This window comes from Ambystoma mexicanum, chromosome 5q, assembly GCF_040938575.1.
Source record: "Ambystoma mexicanum isolate Mex_15411 chromosome 5q, UKY_AmexF1_1, whole genome shotgun sequence".
Lineage (NCBI taxonomy): Eukaryota > Metazoa > Chordata > Amphibia > Caudata > Ambystomatidae > Ambystoma > Ambystoma mexicanum.
In genome coordinates, this window is record NC_090933.1 from 861,590,429 (window position 1) to 861,610,794 (window position 20,366).

A 20,366-nucleotide genomic window follows, 5' to 3' on the forward strand; every position below is an offset into this window, starting at 1 on the left:
CGCACCTGCAGTGCACAACATCACATCCTTAGCCTGCATGGGCTTCGATGCAGAGGGCTTCAAGGTGCTGCTTTTAAATGGTTCATGTCAGGTAAGGCGGGCATTGCATTGCATTGCACATAGCAGTTGATCAGAGAAGCCCGACGCAATGTCGGCTAGCGTACTGCGCACCTGTGGCACACAACACTTTGCCCTTAGCCTACACTGGCTTAGCCACAGTGGGCTTCTAAGTACAGCTTTTAAACGGTTGATGTTGGATAAGGCAGGCATTGCATTACGTTGAACGTAGCAGTCGATCAGGGAGTCCCCACAGAAGGTCGGCCAGCATCCTGTGCACTTGCACAACATTGTGCCCTTAGCCTGCATGGATTCCGCAGAAGTGGGCTTCAAGGTGCAGCTGGGATGTTGGGCAAGGTGGGTGCTGCATTACATCGCACATAGCGTTCGATCAGGGAAGCCTGGCCGGTGCCCTGCACACCTCTGGTGCACAACATTGTGCCCTTTGCATGTGCAGGCTTTGCCGCAGTGGGCTTCAAGGCCCAGCATTTAAGCGGTTGATGTCAGTTAAGGCAGGTGTTGCATTACGTTGCACTTCGAGGTCGATCAGGGAAGCCAAACGGAAGGTCAGCCAGCATCCTGCGCACCTGCAGTGCATAACACCATGTCCTCAGCCTGCAGGGGATTTGCCGCAGTGGGCTTCGAGGTGCAGCTTTTCAACAATTGATGTTGGGTAAGGGGGGAATTGTGTTATTTTGAATGTAGCGGTCGATCAGGGAGGCCCGATGGAAGGTCAGCCAGCATCGTACGCACCTGCGGCACACAACACTGCACCCTTACCCTGCTTTAATACTTTGGCATATAAGGTGTTAACATTATATATGAGGCTTTAGCTGAATACTCAAGACTGTATGCTGATATGATGGCAACATCTGCCTTTGGTAGGCTGTGTCTTAAATGTAGTAATTATACCAGGTATACAAGGGAATACCTGGCAGTGGATGACATTTTCAGCGGCATATACAAGACTGTATGGTAATTTTATTATTATTTTATTATTATATGATGAGAGCACCTATATTCACAAACTCTCTGTTATAGAACTGTCAGTTTGCAGTTATTTAAGGTTGAGGAGCTCTCAGGGGTTTTCATTATGGTCACTAACACTAGCATTGTTGGTTGAGTCCTTCCATGCTATGATGAGGCCTTGACCTGACATAGAGTGCTGTGCAAACAACAAGCACACCATAACCGTATTTGCTGCATCTATGTAAACACACAGCCCCCAACACAGTAACCCTGAGCTGTGCAGTCACTGCAGTGCTTGCAGACAGTAATATTACCTTTCCTTCTCACTACTCCTTTTTCTCTGCACCCTATGTTATGGATACACCAGAAGGGGGCACACTATGCCAACTTCCAGATTAACAAGTGCTCTAAGACCACTACAGTGGGGATTTGTCACAGTATAAAAGCCTTGTAGCATACCATAACTCTACTGACAAAAATGCGGTCGTCATAACGAACAATACTGTCAATAATGGGAAATACGGCTCTAAAGTATAGGTAGACCCAACCCACAGCTACATTTAAGAACTGAGGAAAAACAGCAAGCATCTCTCTGCTCAAGAGTGGATCTTATTCTTAGAGACCAAAAATTGACCCCTTTTGAATGGTTCTCTAAATGCATAAGGGTACATCATATCCCCTTTACTGTTCTATAATGGCACATTGACTGAAATATTTCTGTATGCATAGAAAGGCTTTCATCCCAAATGATGTAGAAAACCCTCAGCTATTTACAGCGTAGCATTGACTTAGTCAACCAACGTCATGCTATTGGTCCTAGATATTGCAAATGTAGAATTCCTGTACACCAATATTCCCCATACATATAGCATGGCAACATATGAATAATTTCACTAGCAGCTATGTTCAACTGCAGGGATACAAAATGCCTTCTTACTTGAGAATTGTGCATTAGCTATTTATTTCAGAATTGGAAAAAATAGACATTGTTGCCTGTCATCTAACACCTCTAATGTATTTCCTCTACATTAATGACATGCTATTAATCTGACTTATAAAATAACCAGTTTTATAATAACGTCAACACATTTCTTCCTACTATCTACTTTAAAATCACATGTTTCCAAAAATAAATTCCTATTTCGAACACAATAATCAATATAATACTAACAATGCATTTCTATGTCGTGTCTCATGCCTGGTTCCTCCTACCTCTGAGCACTGTACACATGCATTTTATTATTACCGCGTTCATTGGTGCCCTTTAACAAGCTTGAAATCATGTGGGGATGAGTTGTCCTGCCATAAAATGACCCACTAAGCATGGGTTACTTCCATTATCTCTAAAGGAAGACTATAACCTACCGAGTTATCTTTGCCAGACAGAAAAGCACATACAAGCCAGCGATAAAAAAGACTTACAAATGCAGTAAACACAACGACTGCTCCAATTACCCAAAAGTGAAGGCTACCACAATAAATATACAGGAAATGCAAAATAAATGTCTTAGTCAATCAATAGATTACAACAGAATACGCTCTGATATAGCAACTACAGGCGAGCATGCAAATGTTCCCAGAAGGGATTTATTCCTTTGTGGCAACAGCTACTATATATGGGGCTGTGGGTCTGCTGTACCACTAGGAAATCTACTGCAAAATAAACCATCATGAAGCCATGATCCTTGGAGGCCACCACCCATCCCCATGTAGATGTTTTTCCCAATATGCAACAAATGATTACCAAATGTGTCCTAACCAGAATAAAACTGAAGTCGCTGGAACACGTGATGGGAAATATGTGGACACACAGAAGAATCAGCCACATTCGTCGTAGGACAAAAGAAGTGAAGCTCAAAATCAAAATGCCATTAACCATTAATAATCAAGTCACGCAAATGTTTCAAATCCAATGCTGAACACACCAGGATGCCAGCTGAATCCTCTCTTGTATGCACCCCTTGTGGAACTACCTGCAGGAAAAAAATGAAACATCCAAACATTTGCAAGGGTGGGTCTTAAAGACTGGAAATGCAAAAAGGAAAATATACAGAGGCATGGTGAACAGAGGCGAAGGCATACCCCCATCTGTCACCCACACATAAAGTCACTGCATGTCAAGTAAACACTTTTGCAAGCATTCATTGCAGACAAGAAGGGAAACAGCATGAGGGACATACATGAAACAAAGGTTTACTGGGTAATCGAGGCATGTGAACGGCAAGGAGGATGCAGAGGGTGGAGTAGCTGGGTAGGGGGATCCTGTCGACATGCAGAGCCAGAGGAGCGAGTGGAACAGGTCTCCAGTGAAAAGAGCAGAAACGCAAAAAGATTAATGCTACCATTATCAGCAGTAAGATTGCCATGAACGGATAACGTACTTGTCTGTACAGAAAGATCATGATCAGTTCTTGAAGGAAATTGTGCAAACCTTGCTGAAAAGGGTAACCTTTGTTCATTTGAATACCAATAATGCTGACATCCTCGCAATAAATTGTTAAGATAGGTCCAAGTATACAAATAAAAAGGAAAAAATCAGTTACGGAGTAACTCCAAGTGCATGAGAAAACTCAGCTTTATTCAGACTCAAACGGCCAATGGAAAATACAAAGACACTCTCAAAGTGGCATTAGGAACAAGATTTACAACAAGAAAAGCATTGCAGTTTATGCCATAGTTAGCAATTATGAAAACAACTTCTGCTCTCTAATTGGTTAGTGCTATATAGAACATACAACAATCTACTATTGGTTCTTTCACAACTAAACTCCTCCTAGACACATCCTTCTACAAATGATACATTTCAATCTAACATGCCATTGGTTGGCACTCTACTACACTAGTCGATAAGAAGAACATAGTTTGATTGGTCAATTATTTGTTCATCTGGCCTCAGGCACTTTTATGCAGTGCCAAGGTATGTGGTGGTTAAGGAGAGATGGGCGAAACTCTATAATTCAGTTTAAAGAAGTTACTCCCTTTTCGTTCCCAGAATCGAGGCCTTATCGGCCAGTCTGTTCGTGACCTTGGCATGTCGTCTCTATGTCTGCATGTACTAAGGAAGTGGCAGTTGCACTATCTAATTGGGCCTGGAATAAATGAACATTGTTTCGATCATCTGGTGAAGGACCACTGCTCAGAACTACATTTTCGTCTACTTATTGGATTTACTGCTATCCTAATGTGTGTGTGCTTTCCTTCAGCGGTCATTTGTTTGACTCTGTATTAATGAATTATAGGATCAATTGACACAGTAGCTGCTTGCACCTGGCATTCAAGGATATAACTATTTCTCACTGCTACCAATTAAAACTAATTAACTTTGATAATTGCATGGGAACCGTTATCTGGTGCGGTTTCAGCTTCTAAGCAGAACTTCCCTCGGCACACTGACCACAGTGCTTGGTCTACTGTCTGAGCATCAGGAGGCCTGGAAATTTGGGTTAAGCAATTTTATGTCGGGCTGCAGTATTTGAGAATTGAGGCCTTGATTTTGATTAATTGATTTTAACATTTTTAAAGCGCATACCCGTAGGGTCCAAGCAGAAATTGCATCGAGGTGCAGATGTTAAATAGCAGATTTTACATGGTCTACATAGAGCTATCATTTTATGCTTAAGTTGGTTGGAAGACAAAATTACATGAAAAGGTGTAGCTTCCTAAAAATGGATAGGGACATAATACATTGAAGATTCAGCAGAAGGAAGGGCAGTAAGTTTGGATTTTTTAAATCAAATACACTGGACCAAGGCCGTGGATACACTAGAAAACCAAACATAGAACCCTGAACAGTATTGACTGATGGACTGGAAGTCAGTGATGGAATTTTTGGACACCCCTAAGAAGGGCATTGCAATAGTCCAATTTTGAATGTGTAAGTATACCTACTACAATTGGACTGTCCTTTTCAGCGATAAAAGGCAGTGCAGGCTTTATATGTTTAAGTTGGTAATACATGTATTATACCATCTGGTTAACATAAAGGTGACAGTCCATACTGGATTGCCAGATACAGACACGATTCAATTTGGTAGGAGCTCCAAACATAGCAGGACACAATGTACATTGTAGGGCACTCCCTACCTTTCTTTTAGAGCCGACTACAATGACCTTCGTTTTTGATTGATTTAGCTATAACTTGTTTTCCAGCATCCGATAAAACTCGGTCTGTTGCCTCCAATGGTTGTTTAAGCCGTACATATATCTGGGTATCACCGGCATATACGTGGTAACACAGACCAAAATCAGAGAAGTTCAACAATGGACGATTGTAAATGTTGAATAACAACGAGGCAATGAAGACCCCTGAGGCAACCTGTACTCAACAGGCAGTGAGTCAGAAAGGTCAGAACCTGCTTTAACCTGCTGACTACAGTTAGTTAGAAAGGACACAAACCATTCCAGGGGTTCATCTGATAACTGTGCCACTGATGACAGCCTGGAAATAAGAATCTCAAAATCGAATGTGTGAAAGGCCACCAACAGATCCAGCATGACCAGAATGTTTACAACCCCTTCATCGACAGCCTGAACAGATCGTCCCAGACTGCCATAAGGGCTGTCTGAGTGCTGTGGCGTAGTCTAAATCCCGACTGGAATGAATCGAGGATATTGTGATCTTCCACATAGCTCTGTGGTTTGGCTGGTAACAATCTTTTACAATATGTTAGTAGGCCATAACAGACCAGCATTTGGCCGATAATTGAATTTTGTGGTCCAATATTGTTTTTTTAACAATGAAGTAATATTGGAGGGTATGGTCTGAGTAATGGCGGAACTTCTGCTCTTTTTCCACCATATTGGTGTCCTTTGTGTCTTTTGCATGCCGCCATTTAGTTATTCCCTGCCCATGTAGGCTGCAACCTCTCCCCACCTGCCCATCTCTATATTACTTGTATAAACCTGTCTGGGTATTCTGCAACCTTTCCTTAATTCTGTGAAGGCAAACTAATCCTCGCCCTACTTGTGTCACACAATCTATTCTACTCTTATGGCAGCTACACGATCATTAGTGTTTTACCAACAGTTTACAGAACCTTTCTCAGGTTATACTTTTGTTCATGGTTGAGAACAGGAGGGGGCGTGGCCAGACCCAGAGCAGCTCTCCTCTCCAGCATCACAGAATAATCATACAGAACCCGATCTTGTTTTTGCTATGGCAGTACATCTCAAGAACTTTTCTAAAAGTAACAAATAATATAAGTTTAAAGAAATTCAGCAAAAATTGAAGATGATGAATAACTTCATTTGCACAGTTTGCATAAATAGCCTAGTAAATTGATCAAATAGTACATTGATGTTACAAACAAATTAAAAGGCGGTCATGATCCTTTAGATTCCTCTGTATACTACATTTCTGCTGCCTGTAGAAGATTAACCCCACTGATCTCATCTCTAACTTTGTGAGGATAATTGCCCCCTCCAGGATGGGCACAATTCAAATGGATACACAGAAGTGTTACTTTGCTAACCCAAGATATCTCAAAAATAGTACTAAATGGCATGTGTCAAGCAGAATGAGGCACAGCAACAAGACAGCCTTCCCACAAATTACTATTAGTGTCCCAATATGGCCCACCCACAATTATATCTCCAACTACTACAGTTCAATATTTTAACTTGGTTTAACTATCAAAGGTGCCAGACTAAGGGCCTCATAACGAGTTAGGCAGTATCCTGACTGTATTGCACTAGGATACCACCCAATGCAATTTGCGTTATCGGAACTCAGTCTGGCACAATTTGCATTGGATCCCGAGTTGCGGGGAGGTAAATCCTCAATCCCTGTTGGGTCCAAATGACCCAATGGGGTTGGGGTCACTATTACCGCCAGCACTTATTGCGCTGGTGGAAATAGCACCGAAAACGGGCTGTAAGTGGATATTTTTACCTCCAGCAAAAAGCTGGAGGTAAAACTCCAACTTACCGCTGAACTCGAGATTGGGCTAACCCTTAAATGCAGCAGTAATAGCATTACCACTGTAGTTAAGGGGTGAGGCCCGACTCATGATGAGGCACAGAGAAAGGTACACTGACACAGATGATTGTACAAGCCAAAGTTTACCCCGTAATGGAAAAAATATGTAAAAGATGGACGATATGCTCAAAGGAAAAATGCAAGTTTAGATCCTCCTAACTGGACCATTCTCAATCAACATGGGCCTCATCACGACTTTGGCGGTAACCCTTAAATTCGGCGGTAGCGCTATTACTGCCAGATTTAAGGGTCCGCCAAATCAGGACTTCAGCGGATTTCGCCCCCCAGCTCTTAGCTGGGGGGAAATCCATCGAAAATTCGCGCTATTACCGCCGGCGGGAAATCTGCCGGCGGTAAGAGCGCAAATTTTCCCCTTTGAACCCAATGGGGAATGGGGCATTCCCGAATGGGCTCAATGGGGAAATGGGAATTACTTTACCGCCAAACTCGTGATCCGGCGCTATTAGCGCCGGGAAGTTCAGCAGTAGGGCTATTACCGCTGGCGATAATACCGCCGGCGGTAACGCCCAAGTCGTGATCAGGCCCAATATCACTAGGCTCATAATAATGACATTATTGAAGGATATAAGCATTTCAAGCGAGACAGAAAACCTATTTAGGCCCAAGATGGTTGCCACAGTCAACACGATCCCAAACCTTATCTAAACAGCCACACTATTTCTCATTCTTTGTACCACAGATGCACAACATATCTGTAAATTGTTACTGGCCTATTTCATACTTTATTGGCTGCTAACTAGCTAACCTCATCTATACTTTAGTTGCTGATGGCCTAATTGTAACTATTGTTGGTTTTTACCATCCTATGTTATATTTTTATTTACTGTTGGCCACTAGTCTTATTTATGTTTTTAGTTTCTTCCCATCTTAATTTAATAATTGTTTGTCACTACCACCTTAATTAATATGTTTATTGCTACTGGCCTATTTACACATTTTGTGCCCATTAACAGCCTAATTGTAATTTAGTCTACTGACCTATTTTGAACAACTGCTGCTCACTCTTTCTCTACCCTTCATGACCTAAGCCCAAGCTTCTCATGTTCACTCTAAATCCATCTACCCCTCTCACTTCTCTTTTGGAGTCACACCTCCTCTCTCAAATCACCCTGCCCACCAGCAAACAAACAGTACAGTCCTCGACTGCACAAGCCTCCTGTTATAGAATGGCTTTCTAACTGATCATGTTGACTCTCAGCACTCACATCACGGTGATGGCTATCACAGAAACACAGTTACACAAGCATCCCTTCACACTGATTACTGTATGCTCTTCCACTCACCAGCGTAAAGGTTTGATAAAGTGTGCTTCCTCATCAGAAAAGAGGCCCCATTCTTCATTCTCCTAGCCCAACTCAACATCATCACCTCTACTTTTGACTACATTGCTTTTGAACTGTTTACTCAAACTCCTTTCACCATGTGTCTCATCTACCACCCCTTGGTTCTCTCAGACTTTCCAAACTCTTACTTGAATATATGCCGCCTGAAGTTCCATCCTTACCTGTGCTTGACTTCAAACTCTCGAACATGATAAAATCCCACCATTGTCAGCTTAACTTTTAACATTTTGCTCTCTGCCCCTCGCCAGTCAACGCCAGTCATCATTCACTTTCAACCCATATTTGTGACAACTCACTTGAGTTCACTTTTCTTTCGTCCTCTCCAGTTCTCCATCAACATCTTGCTCTGAATGCTGCTTAAGCAATTACCTATATCTGCCCCTTACACTTTTCTCCATCCCTCCGTCAAACTCTGACCTGACTCAATTCCCCTACCAGGTTCAAGTTAAGTCCTTATTGCATGTGCCCTCTTCAGCACTTGTCTTCAGAACACTTTCCAACACTTTAAACAAGCCCTCACTACTCCCTTTGAGCACCACTATGCCACACGCTCCTTCCCTTCTTTTCACCCATGTCCTAAAACTTGGATCTCCCTTACCATCCAACTGAGAAAAACATGTGTCTCCACCGACATTGCTGCTCCAAACTCCACTCATGGGTTCTCTTTGCAGCATACAAGAAATCTCTATATGCGCCCTCCACTGCCCTAGACTCTGCCAAGTAATGGTACTACACCAACATCATAGCCTATCTTCAGTCTAACTACAGCACATTATCCAGTAGTCCCCAGTACATCATGCCCTCCTTGTCTGCTCTCAATTCCTTCCTGTCTCCCTTTGCATACCTTCATCTGTGCCTAGATTTCCTATCTGTTTAACCTCCCCTTATCCTCTTGGATCTTCCCAACCTTCCATAAACTGGCCAGCATCCTATCCATCTTAGAAATAAACAAAGCTGGCCGCAACAATGCTCTTCACTATCAACCTGTCTCGCTTGTTTCTCACTATTCTAAAACCGAGTGCATGTAGTGTTCAATTACATCATCAATTTCCTTAGGGCATATACAGTCAGTGAACCCCTTCAGTTCAAAGGTCACTGAATGGAAACAGAAATGACCTGTATCAGTAACTTCCTCACTGTGGCTCACCACTCGGACCTATCCGCTATCGTTATCCCCTTGATCTCTCAGCTGCCTTCTACATTGTTGACCACTCATCTCTCCTCTTGTCTCTCTGTCACTTCAACCACCATGGCACTGTCCTTTTCTGTATTGCCAATATTCTACTGGAAACTCCTTTCTCATCTCCTGGAATGTTGGAACAATCCTCAGAAGCCCATCTACCAGTGTGGGTCCCTTAAGGGCCTGTCTTTGCCTTCTACCAATGTAATCTCTTCACCCATCCCTTGGTAAGCACACACCCTCCTTTGTGCTCGTGTATTATCTCTTTGCTAATGACAGCCAAATATGTTTCCCCTTGCCTTCACCTGGAACTTTCTTCCTGCATCACAGGCTGCTGCACTGCCGTTCTCAACTTGATTGTGCTTTAATGGCTGATGATTAACTTCTCAAAAAATGAGGTAATCAATCCCCTAACTGCTTCTAAGACATCACTGCTCCTCCCCTTTCCCCAATCCTGCTTCCTTGTCACATTCACCTCACATGGCTCACAACCTGGGTGTTCACTTTTACAGCAATCGGTAAGCACAGCAATTCATTATTTTTGCTTTTATGACTTCCATATTTAACCTTTACAAAATATATAAAATCTGCCCCTTTCTCAACACCATTGTCAACCCTTGCCCTCAGCAGACTGGTTTAAAGTGTCAGCCTCCACATGGGACTATATGTTTACTACGTTACCCCTCTCAAACAGGTACTTGAATTTGTTCTCCACACCATCTTCAAACTCCTGTGATCCTCCCACACCTCTGTACACAGCCCTCACGTGGGGCAGCTGTCCATCCACAATTGCACCTCCTTTAGATTCCTTTTTCTTGTCTGAAAATAGAATCATAGGCTGACCCCCCAAAACCTGGCCAAATCAATCTCTCACTACTTACTGCTCTCACTTTGAGAACTCTAGCTCTCCCCAAACACTCTGGCCATCGCCCACAAGTGCTACCTCTCCATTATGTTCCATCATCAGTCTCGCTCCCCATCCCTAAAACTCCATATCACCTGACACCAATTGTACCCCTACTGCAGGAGGCTTCAAAACTGTTCTGAAATGGCTCCTTCTCTTCCATGAAGGAGCACTTGATTTGTCAGGTGATACTTCACCTGACTCCATCCTCCTCGATCTCAATGCTGTAATATATATACAGATTCAGTTCCATTATAGATTCCCTAAAGTGTAATTACATGAAATGACATGACATACATAAAAGAGGAAATAAGGGCTATTCCAACTATTGTATACTGCAAATCCTGTACATTGTAATCATGTCTTGTCAGCACTGTCCTGTCTTGATGTCCCACTGACTACCTACTACACTTGTTTAATGTATCGTCTATTGCTACTCCAGTACTAATGTAAAGCACTCAGGAATGGGACTGCATACAATCATCCATATATGATCACGTAGAGACTTTATTGTGGAAGCCCTCCACTCAGGCCAAACAAATGCAAATACAAATAAACAACAGACTGTCACACATGAGAAAATCATAGCTGTATCTGGAGGTACAATGGAAAAAATAACCAAGACTTGGCAAACCTTTGTTGTTGAGCTAGTGGATAGCACTACCTTTAATAAAAGTGACTGCTTCTGAACTCTGAAGAGATATATTTCACTTTCATTCATTAGCATATGGTTTTGTTGCTTCATTTTGGAGCTTTGCAGCTCATCTTTTGGGTTGTATTCTTGTATTCTTGAATAGCCTGGTAATACATAGATGATGCACTAAGAGGAAACAAGCAAAACCTAAGAATCACTGTCCTACAGTGCGATTTTAAAATGCTGAGAGATAGGGGCATTTCCAAATAAAAACATGATGAAGAGATTTCATGATTTCTTAAAATGTAACCAGGACTCAACAGAGACATGGGTTTGATGGCTTGCTGTCCAGCTTAACATGCTTTTCTCCCTTCCTCCCCAATGAATAGCAAGGGAACATGGGGCGATGAAGTGGGAGTGGCTCATTTGGCTGATTATGCAAAAGTTATGACAGGGTGAGGTGTTCACTGAAAAGAGATACACAAATCACCACTGAATCTTTCTTCATATCGGTTCAGGTGATGCACAGTAATCTATATGTCAGCAACTGGATCCAGTATAAACTATTAGGAAAACATACATCAAAATGTATGCCAGGGCTTGCTTTGACAGGAAAACGATGAGAAAGTAGAGACTATTTACAAAGGTGGAATCTCCCTCCTAAATACAATTGTGACATCTGGGCTTTGAAACATTTTTGCATATATCAAAATGAATGTTATGAAAGATTATGGGAAGTGAGGGAAAATGTCTGTGCAGAGCAAGGAATGGAAGAATGAGGTTGGAAAGAGAGATAACCAAGACCAACATAACGAGAGGCCACGAGCAGGGCGCTGACCAATGAAGAGGGAGGTTGGTCCAGTACACAGTACCACTGAAAATTGTTGTGAGTCTTTCAGGTGATGTCCAAAACCCACATGTCAACAACTGGATCCAGTTTAAACCTTTTGGAAAGATTCAGGTGGCTTTCTACCAAGACTGTGTAGCTTTATGTGTATGACAGGAAATTAACATGTAAGACTTGGTTTCTGTTGCATCCTAGTGTATCATATGGGGTTTAAGATATTGCACTGACATTTATATAACTATATAACATTTATATAACTATGTATATATGAAATTGAGCCAGTAATTATTTTGATAAAAATTCAGGTGATTAACAGGCAACATTTATTTTTAATCAAATGGATATAATAGAAACCGTTTTCACATTGTCAAATGGAAAAATGTCTCAGGGAGACCATCATTTAGGTGAAAAACACGAGACAGCAGAAGATAATTACCACAAAGGTGTGGTGTGAAGTGCTCTTCTCACCTGACAAATCAAAACTAGCAAACTCGTTCGGCCATGTCCATTCTCCTGCAAAGGGACACGTTGAACAGTAGGAAATACACACCATGGACAATAACATCAACAGGGTGAACTTGCTGCAGCAGAAGAGGGGAAGTGCAATGTTCCATCAGTTGAGTAGTAGAAGGAGTTACAAGAGGTTGGAAGGAAGAAGGAAGAAGGTAGAGTCACAGTTGGGTCCACACCAAGGCCATTTTACCAACAGGTATCAAAGCAAGAAGGTACACCTGACATGCCTTTAGGATGAGCAGTAGAGACAGAAATAAACAGCAGTTAGCTAGGCCATCAGAAGCAAAAACACCAGAAAGAAACTGGCACAGAAAATCAGAACTACAAGCATAATACAAGGGTTGGTCTTTCTACAAAACAACCAGTATGAGGAAAGTATGAGGAAAAACTGACAGACCAACAGAGAATGAGGAGAGTAAGGCACTGGGCCCTGGACCCTGGAACTTGTGGTGCATTTTCAACTGAAATCCTATGAACGTAACACACTGGGCTCTGGAACCTATGATTAAGAATTCCTAACACAGTGAAACATAACTGGCATGCAAAGTTACACATTGCATTCTGGACCTGTATTGAATTTTCCTAAGCTGATTAGACATTGTGAAAACGTAGCATCGCATTCTGGAACCTTTGGTGAAGGTTTCCAAACACATGGAATGTTGTAGGATACAGAGAAACCCCAGCACATTATTAAACTCTAGTGAAAGTTCATAAGTGCACAACTGTAGCAAGAGAACATTGTAAGAAAAAGAGAAACCTGCATTGCATTCTGGAACCTGGACTGATGCTCTTCAAATGTTCAAGTCCAACTATTGGAAATAGGACGCTGTGGGATAGACGGAACTCACACTTCATCCCGGAACTGGAAGGGAAGGCTCTTAAGCCTAGTGACAATTGCAAATAATGTTAAATTCAAATAAAAACAATAGTTGCCTTCATTTAAATAATCAATCTAAGATACTTTGCAAACGTGAACCAGAGGTGTGATATTATCAAATTACTGCATGTCAGCTTCTACTAAATACACATGTGGCATTTTTATTTTTCGACATTGGACTATATAGAAACATGACATTTTATGAAAAGCAAAAGATGTTACCTTATTGCAAACCTTGAATATGCGTTTTTATAAAACAGAGATGACAAATAATACATTAAATTGTGATCTAGCTAAATACCTCTTAATAAAAAAGGCTTTATTGTTGTTATGCCACTTATTTTTCAGTGTAATATTGTGCAATTCACGTGTACATAGAGTGTACATTCTTTTTCTGTTGCATGTTTTGTTTCCATTAAACACCGACCCAGAATACTGTAGGAAACTAAACGGTAGAAATCATCATAAAGGACAATACATTTAGTATCTACAAATAAATACTACAAGCCAAAGGTACTAGTTTTGAAAGCGGTCCGATAACTCGACATCTAGTCTTAAACTTGCCCTGCTTCTGCAACATTAGCGTGACACAAATCGGTAAAAAATGTAAGCCACGGCCAAAATTCCACCTTCATTCACTCACTCTTGCAAGATACAAATGACATCACCAAAAGGGCAATGGCGGATGCTGGTCATGTCCTCTTGTGACATTGGTCACCAATGTCTGCATGACAGGAATGTGAATAAGGTATGGACATATCCAAAGCATTTGCGTATATGTTTGAATCTGAAAATGCCTTCCTCACTTCTTCACACACACATTAACGCCCCGATTCATGGGATAATCTGCGTGGAAAATCGGGGACTTGCGCGCGAAATGGCACGCAAGTCCCTGTTCGTAGGTTCATGGAACACAATGTGCAGGGCTTACTGGGGACTTGCGAGGAATACACGCCGGTCCAACACGTCAGCGTGACACCACGGACGCCTTGCGCGAGACTTCAAGCAAAGGGCCATCTGGGGCTGCGCAGCCACCAACAAAGGGGGCAGAACACTTGGAATGAGGAAGAACAAGCGAAAATGTGGGCGTTACGAGGCACATTCCACATTCAAACAATCGCAACGCCCATACGTGCGCTAAACAACCGTATTCATGGAATTGAACAGGGTCTGCCGGCATGCAAAAAACACACGCAAATCCCAAAACACATACGTCACGCAATAGCAGGTGTAAATATCAATGCACACACAAACGATGCATTAAAAGCATGCACGATCAACAAACATATGTATACAGCCATGATGAATGCACCATTTGTTGCAGCAGTCATCCTGGGACACCGCAGGAGGAGGAGGATGGCCAGGGCCCGGATCTTCCACCCAAGGACCAGCCTTTTGGGATGTCTGATGACCAGATCTATGCCAGGTATAGCTGCCCCCCTCATATCATCCTAGACCCAGTCACAGAGTGGGAAGATGACCTCACATCATCCACCCTGTTCTCCCAAGCACTGATCCCCTTGATGGTGTGTCGAGCTCCGAGAAGATAATGCCGCCAGGCTTTGAACGCCGACTTGATGGCCAGTAGTTCCTTGTCGGTAACTGCATAGTTTAACTCTGGTACTGAAAATTTCTGTGACCAGAATGCCACCGGGTGAAGTTGACCAGTTTCAGGATCCTTTTGGGAAAGGACAGCTCCCATGGCTAAGCTGGATGCATCAGTTTCAACCACATATGGAAGTTCTGGATGTGGGTGCTTCAAAACAGGAGCTGAAGTAAATTTCTGTTTTAGGTCTTGGAAGGCCTTTTCAGCTTCTTCTGCCCACTGGAAGCGTTTATTTTTCCACAAAAGAGCCGTGATGGGGTGTACAAGATGTGAAAAATCAGGAATGAATCTGCGGTAAAAGTTTGCAAATCCAAGCATACTCTGTACCCCTTTAATCGAGGTAGGTGAGGGCCACTTGAGGATTGCATCCACCTTTTGTGAATCCATTCGAACTCCATTTGGGGTCAGGATAAATCCAAGGAATTCAAATTCCGAAGTATGAAAAACACACTTTTCCAATTTCGCATATAATTTATGCTGGCATAGTTTTTCTAGTACAGCACAAACGTGCTTCACATTGTCTGATTCAGATGAAGAGTATACTAAGATGTCATCTATGTATACAACAACACAGACGTCTATGAGTTCGCAAAGGACATCGTTCATAAAATACTGGAAGGCTGCCGGGGCGTTGCAAAGCCCGAAAGACATCACCTGGTATTCGAACAATCCGTATTTGGTACGGAAGGCAGTCTTCCATTCGTCACCTTTTTTCACTCGTACCAGATGATACGGCCCTCGGAGGTCCAATTTAGTGTAGATACGAGCATCCTTTACTTGGTCCAGTAGTTCTGGGATCAGGGGCAATGGGCATCGGTTTTTTACCGTTATTTGGTTTAATGCGCGATAGTCAATACAAGTCCTAAGGTCACCTTCCTTTTTAGGGACGAAGAATAAAGATGATGCTGCCGGAGACTTTGACGGGCGAATGAAGCCATTAGCGAGGTATTGATCCAAATATTGCCGTAAATGAAGATTTTCGGGTTCAGTGAGGGCGTAGATTCTGCTGCATGGAATTTGAGCGCCGGGTAGGAGGTCGATCTGGCAATCATATGATCTGTGGGGTGGTAACGTGTTTGCTTGTTCTTTCTGGAAAACATCCTGAAATTCCTGGTATTCCTGGGGTAACTGAGTTATCGGATTCGTGACCGGAGCCAGTCTTTTGATCAAAGTTCTTTCAGGGTAACAAGTGTGTGCACAATCCGAGAAGGTGACTCTCTTTTGTCGCCAGTCAATACAAGGGCTGCGAGTTTCCAACCATGGCATTCCCAGAATTATTTGGAACTGTGGGGCCTTGATTAAGTCAAACACAATGCTCTCTCGATGCCCATCTTGACCCAACAGTGTCATCCCCATAGTTGAATGAGTTACTGGACCGGAAGCTATTTCGGTCCCATCGACAGTGGTGATTACATCAGTTGTGGGTTTTTTGCAAAGAGGCAGGTTCATCCTTGTAGCCAATTCTTGATCCATGTAGTTTCCTATGGCTCCGCTATCTATGTATACTCTCACTGCGTGCATACAAGATGGTTGCCTTTGATCTATGTCATGATGCCTACCCCCAAGAACCCAGACCACGTCCAGCAACCCCAGAAGCAGGCATCAAGTTATCCTAAGCATGCCCAACAACCCCTGCTAGGGGCTATTTGGGTCCAGTCCTGGCGCCTATGGCGCCAGGCTCATATGGAGAGCCAGACCTGGCGCCATAGGCGCCAGGCTCATAGAGTAAAACTGATGCAGACCATACTGCAAAATTACCTGATGCAGGCCATGCTGCAAAAGCTCCAAGCCAAAAGAGGCTTGGAAGGGACTACTTTACTTAGGGACTATTTTTTACTCGGGTGGGGCTGGGGAGGAATACTTACCTGGGACTACTTTGGAGGCTATTTAAACCACGCCCGAAGAGCAGCACACACTTCGCGTTATTCTGCATCCAGCAGCGTAACGCTCACCAGGCCTGCAAGTCTGCATCATGCCTTCTGCCACGCCAGCCTCAAGTTTGGAGCTCCTACAAAAAGGGAGAAGAAGGAGAAAAGGTTAGAACAAGAGCAATACCTTTAATCCTTACCTGAATTCCCGATCCATCGTGCCTTCGAGCTGGAAGAAAGAAGTTATTTTATGCGCGTCGCCTCGCCTGCTGCAGCGCCGTGCTGAACTCACCGGCCTTTGCAGCATCTTCACATTCCACTGCATCCTCCTGCATGTTCCTGCCGCACTCCGGCACCTAAGGAGAAGACAAGAACAGCAAGGTGAGCTAAGGGAATACACAGAGGAATATTAGTTACCCCCCCATAGACTTACCTGATTTTACCACCGGGGATACTATTCCTCTTCATGTGTCGGCGCAGCTTCCACTGCATCTTCGCCGAAACCCAGCCCCTAAGGGGAAACAATAGGACAGCAAGGTGAAACAAAGGGACTAACAAGGGGAACCCTCCTCACCACAATAGACTTACCTGATTTTACAGCCAGAGGTATTATTCCCCAAGACTTCATACTTTCTCTCAGCGCCTGAATAAGGGAGAAAGCAACAGGTTACATATTGACTTTATTTTATCGAACTGTGTTGGAAAATACAAATCCTTACCAGAATACTACCGGTTGCCACGAGGAACTCTTCATTAGGGTCAAGCTGCAACCTGCAAGGAATCGGACAAGAGTGAAAGTCAGGCATTTGAACTCTTACGAACTTTATACTTACGGCGTCTTGCCGGGAATCTCGGAGTCAATATTGTTCTGGAACTCACCAATTCCTTCGAGCCAGTGAAGCAACTGGTTATCAATGCACCCCTGCGCTCAATGCAGGATGGAGAGCTCATCTTTTCAAAACATCAGGTGAGACTATAAGAAGGGACATCAAAGGCGATCTGTCGGAAGTACGGCAGGGGTGGGGGGATTTACGCTCAACTCCACGGGTGGTTAATTCCCTTTCTCCATTTGCAGAAGAATATTCCTATGGCCCAAGCAAATGAAGCTAGGTGGGCCAGTCCAGTCCGTCATCTCGGCCCTACGCGTCACATTGGTGGAGACCGCAGCTGTCCAGTTCCGATCGACGCCTCTGTAGGAGCCAGGTGAGCGCAACAGAACGTGAAGCCTACCCACAAATTCCCACCCGGGTGTTATGGATACCTCAGAGACTGACCAATTGGGCCAATTACTAGGGGAACTGAGGGCTGAAGTGCATTCCGCCCGTCAAGAAACCAATACTCTTAGGAGAGAACCGTTTTTGTCAAAGGAGCAAACTTTTGACCTTGCTAGGCAACTATTGCAAAGCCAGGCTGGACAAGCACCCCTACCTAGTTCCAGGGGAAATTCAGCTCCTGGTTTATTGAGTAACCCTGTGCAAATAAACCTACCAGGAAATATTGCATTAGCTCCACCCGAACGCTTTGCCGGAGATCCCAAAAGGTTTGCCGTGTTTATGAACCAATGCCGCTTGCACTTTTTATGCAGACCTGGAGACTTCCCAAATGATCAAGCCAAGGTAGCCTTTGTATTGTCATATCTCAGCGGCAGTGCAGCGGAATTGGTCAGTTCCACTAGTTACTCAGGATGACCCAATTCTTCAGGATTTTCAGGGCTTTCAAATGAGCATGGAAAGACTATTTGCCCGGCACTCCCAAGGACAGGCCCTGGATAACAAACTTTTGTCCCTACGACAGGGTAACCAGGACCTTCTATCCTACATTGCAACCTTTAATAGGTTGATAGTGGAAACTGGATGGCCTGAGGTAAAACGAATCACGTTATTTCATCGAGGGCTTCGAGGAGAACTCAAGGATGTCTTGGCTCAAGTCGTGAACCCACCTCAAGACTGCGCTGAATATATAGACTTAGTGGTCCAGTTAGATCACAGACTTCAGAACAGAAAGGCTGATCGAGCCAAGTTTGAGAATCGGGTGTTGGTCAAAACCCACGCTAACCCTAAAGGAGCAGATGCTTCAGGACCCATGCAAATCAGAGGGGATAATGGATCCTTAACCCAGAAGGAAAGAGAAAGGAGACGGCAAATGCAATTGTGTCTATATTGTGGAACTTCTGGGCATTTTCTATGGGATTGCCCTGTAAAACCACCCAAGAAGGTGGTAGGAGCTGCTGATAAAAGCCATATGGAGTCAGACTCGGGAAACGACCACGCCCGACAAGCGTAGAAGTCTGCTTGCCGAGCTTGAAGAAGGATACTCAGACCTCGCATTTCATCATACCAATGGTCCTCGTAGATCCAGGGCAGCCATCGCGTATGCACGCAGTAAGGGCATACATTGATAGCGGGGCCATAGGAAACTATGTGGACTATGAATTGGCTTCCAGGATGAATCTACCTCTCTGCCGAAAAACCACCTCAGATGTCATCACCACAGTCGATGGAACTGAAATTGCCTCTGGGCCTGTAACTCATTCCACCGCAGAGATGACACTATTGGATCAGGATGGGCATCGAGAGACTATTGTGTTTGATCTAATCAAAGCCCCACAGTTCCAAATAATACTGGGGATACCTTGGTTGGAAACACATAATCCTTGTATTGATTGGCGAGAGAAGAGAATGACCTTCCCGGATTGTGCACAAACCTGTTACCCAAAGAAAAGTCAGAACGCAGGCCTGGCCACAGTAACCACAGCAGTCATGCAACTACCTCCAGAATACCATGAATTCCAGGATGTCTTCCAAAAAGAACAGGCAAACACCTTACCTCCTCACAGATCGTACGATTGTCAAATCAATCTCATACCCGGTGCACAACCCCCTTGTAGCAGGATCTATGCCCTTACGGAACCTGAGAACCTTCACCTACGACAATACTTAGACCAGTACCTTGCAAATGGCTTAATTCGCCCATCCTAGTCCCCTGCATCTTCAGCTTTGTTCTTTGTGACCAAAAGGAAGGTGACCTCAGAACGTGCATAGACTACCGCGCATTGAACCAGATAACTGTTAAGAACCAATACCCATTGCCTCTGATCCCTGAACTACTAGACCAAGTGAAGGACGCTTGTATATACACTAAATTAGATCTCCGGGGGGCATACCATCTGGTACGTGAAAAAAAAGGTGACGAATGGAAGACTGCTTTTCGCACTAAGTATGGGTTATTCGAATACCAGGTGATGCATTTCGGGTTGTGCAATGTACCAGCAGCCTTCCAATACTTCATGAACGATGTCCTTCGTGAACTCATTGACGTTTGTGTTGTTGTATATATCGATGATATTCTAGTATACTCCTCTTCAGAATCTGACCATGTGAAGCACGTCCGAGCAGTTCTTGAGAAATTGCGCCAGCACAAACTATATGCAAAACTGGAAAAATGTGTTTTTCATGCCACAGAAGTTGAATTCCTTGGGTTTATCCTGACCCCAAAGGGAGTCCGAATGGACTCACGAAAGGTGGACGCAATCCTTAAGTGGCCATCACCAAGTTCAGTTAAAGGAGTACA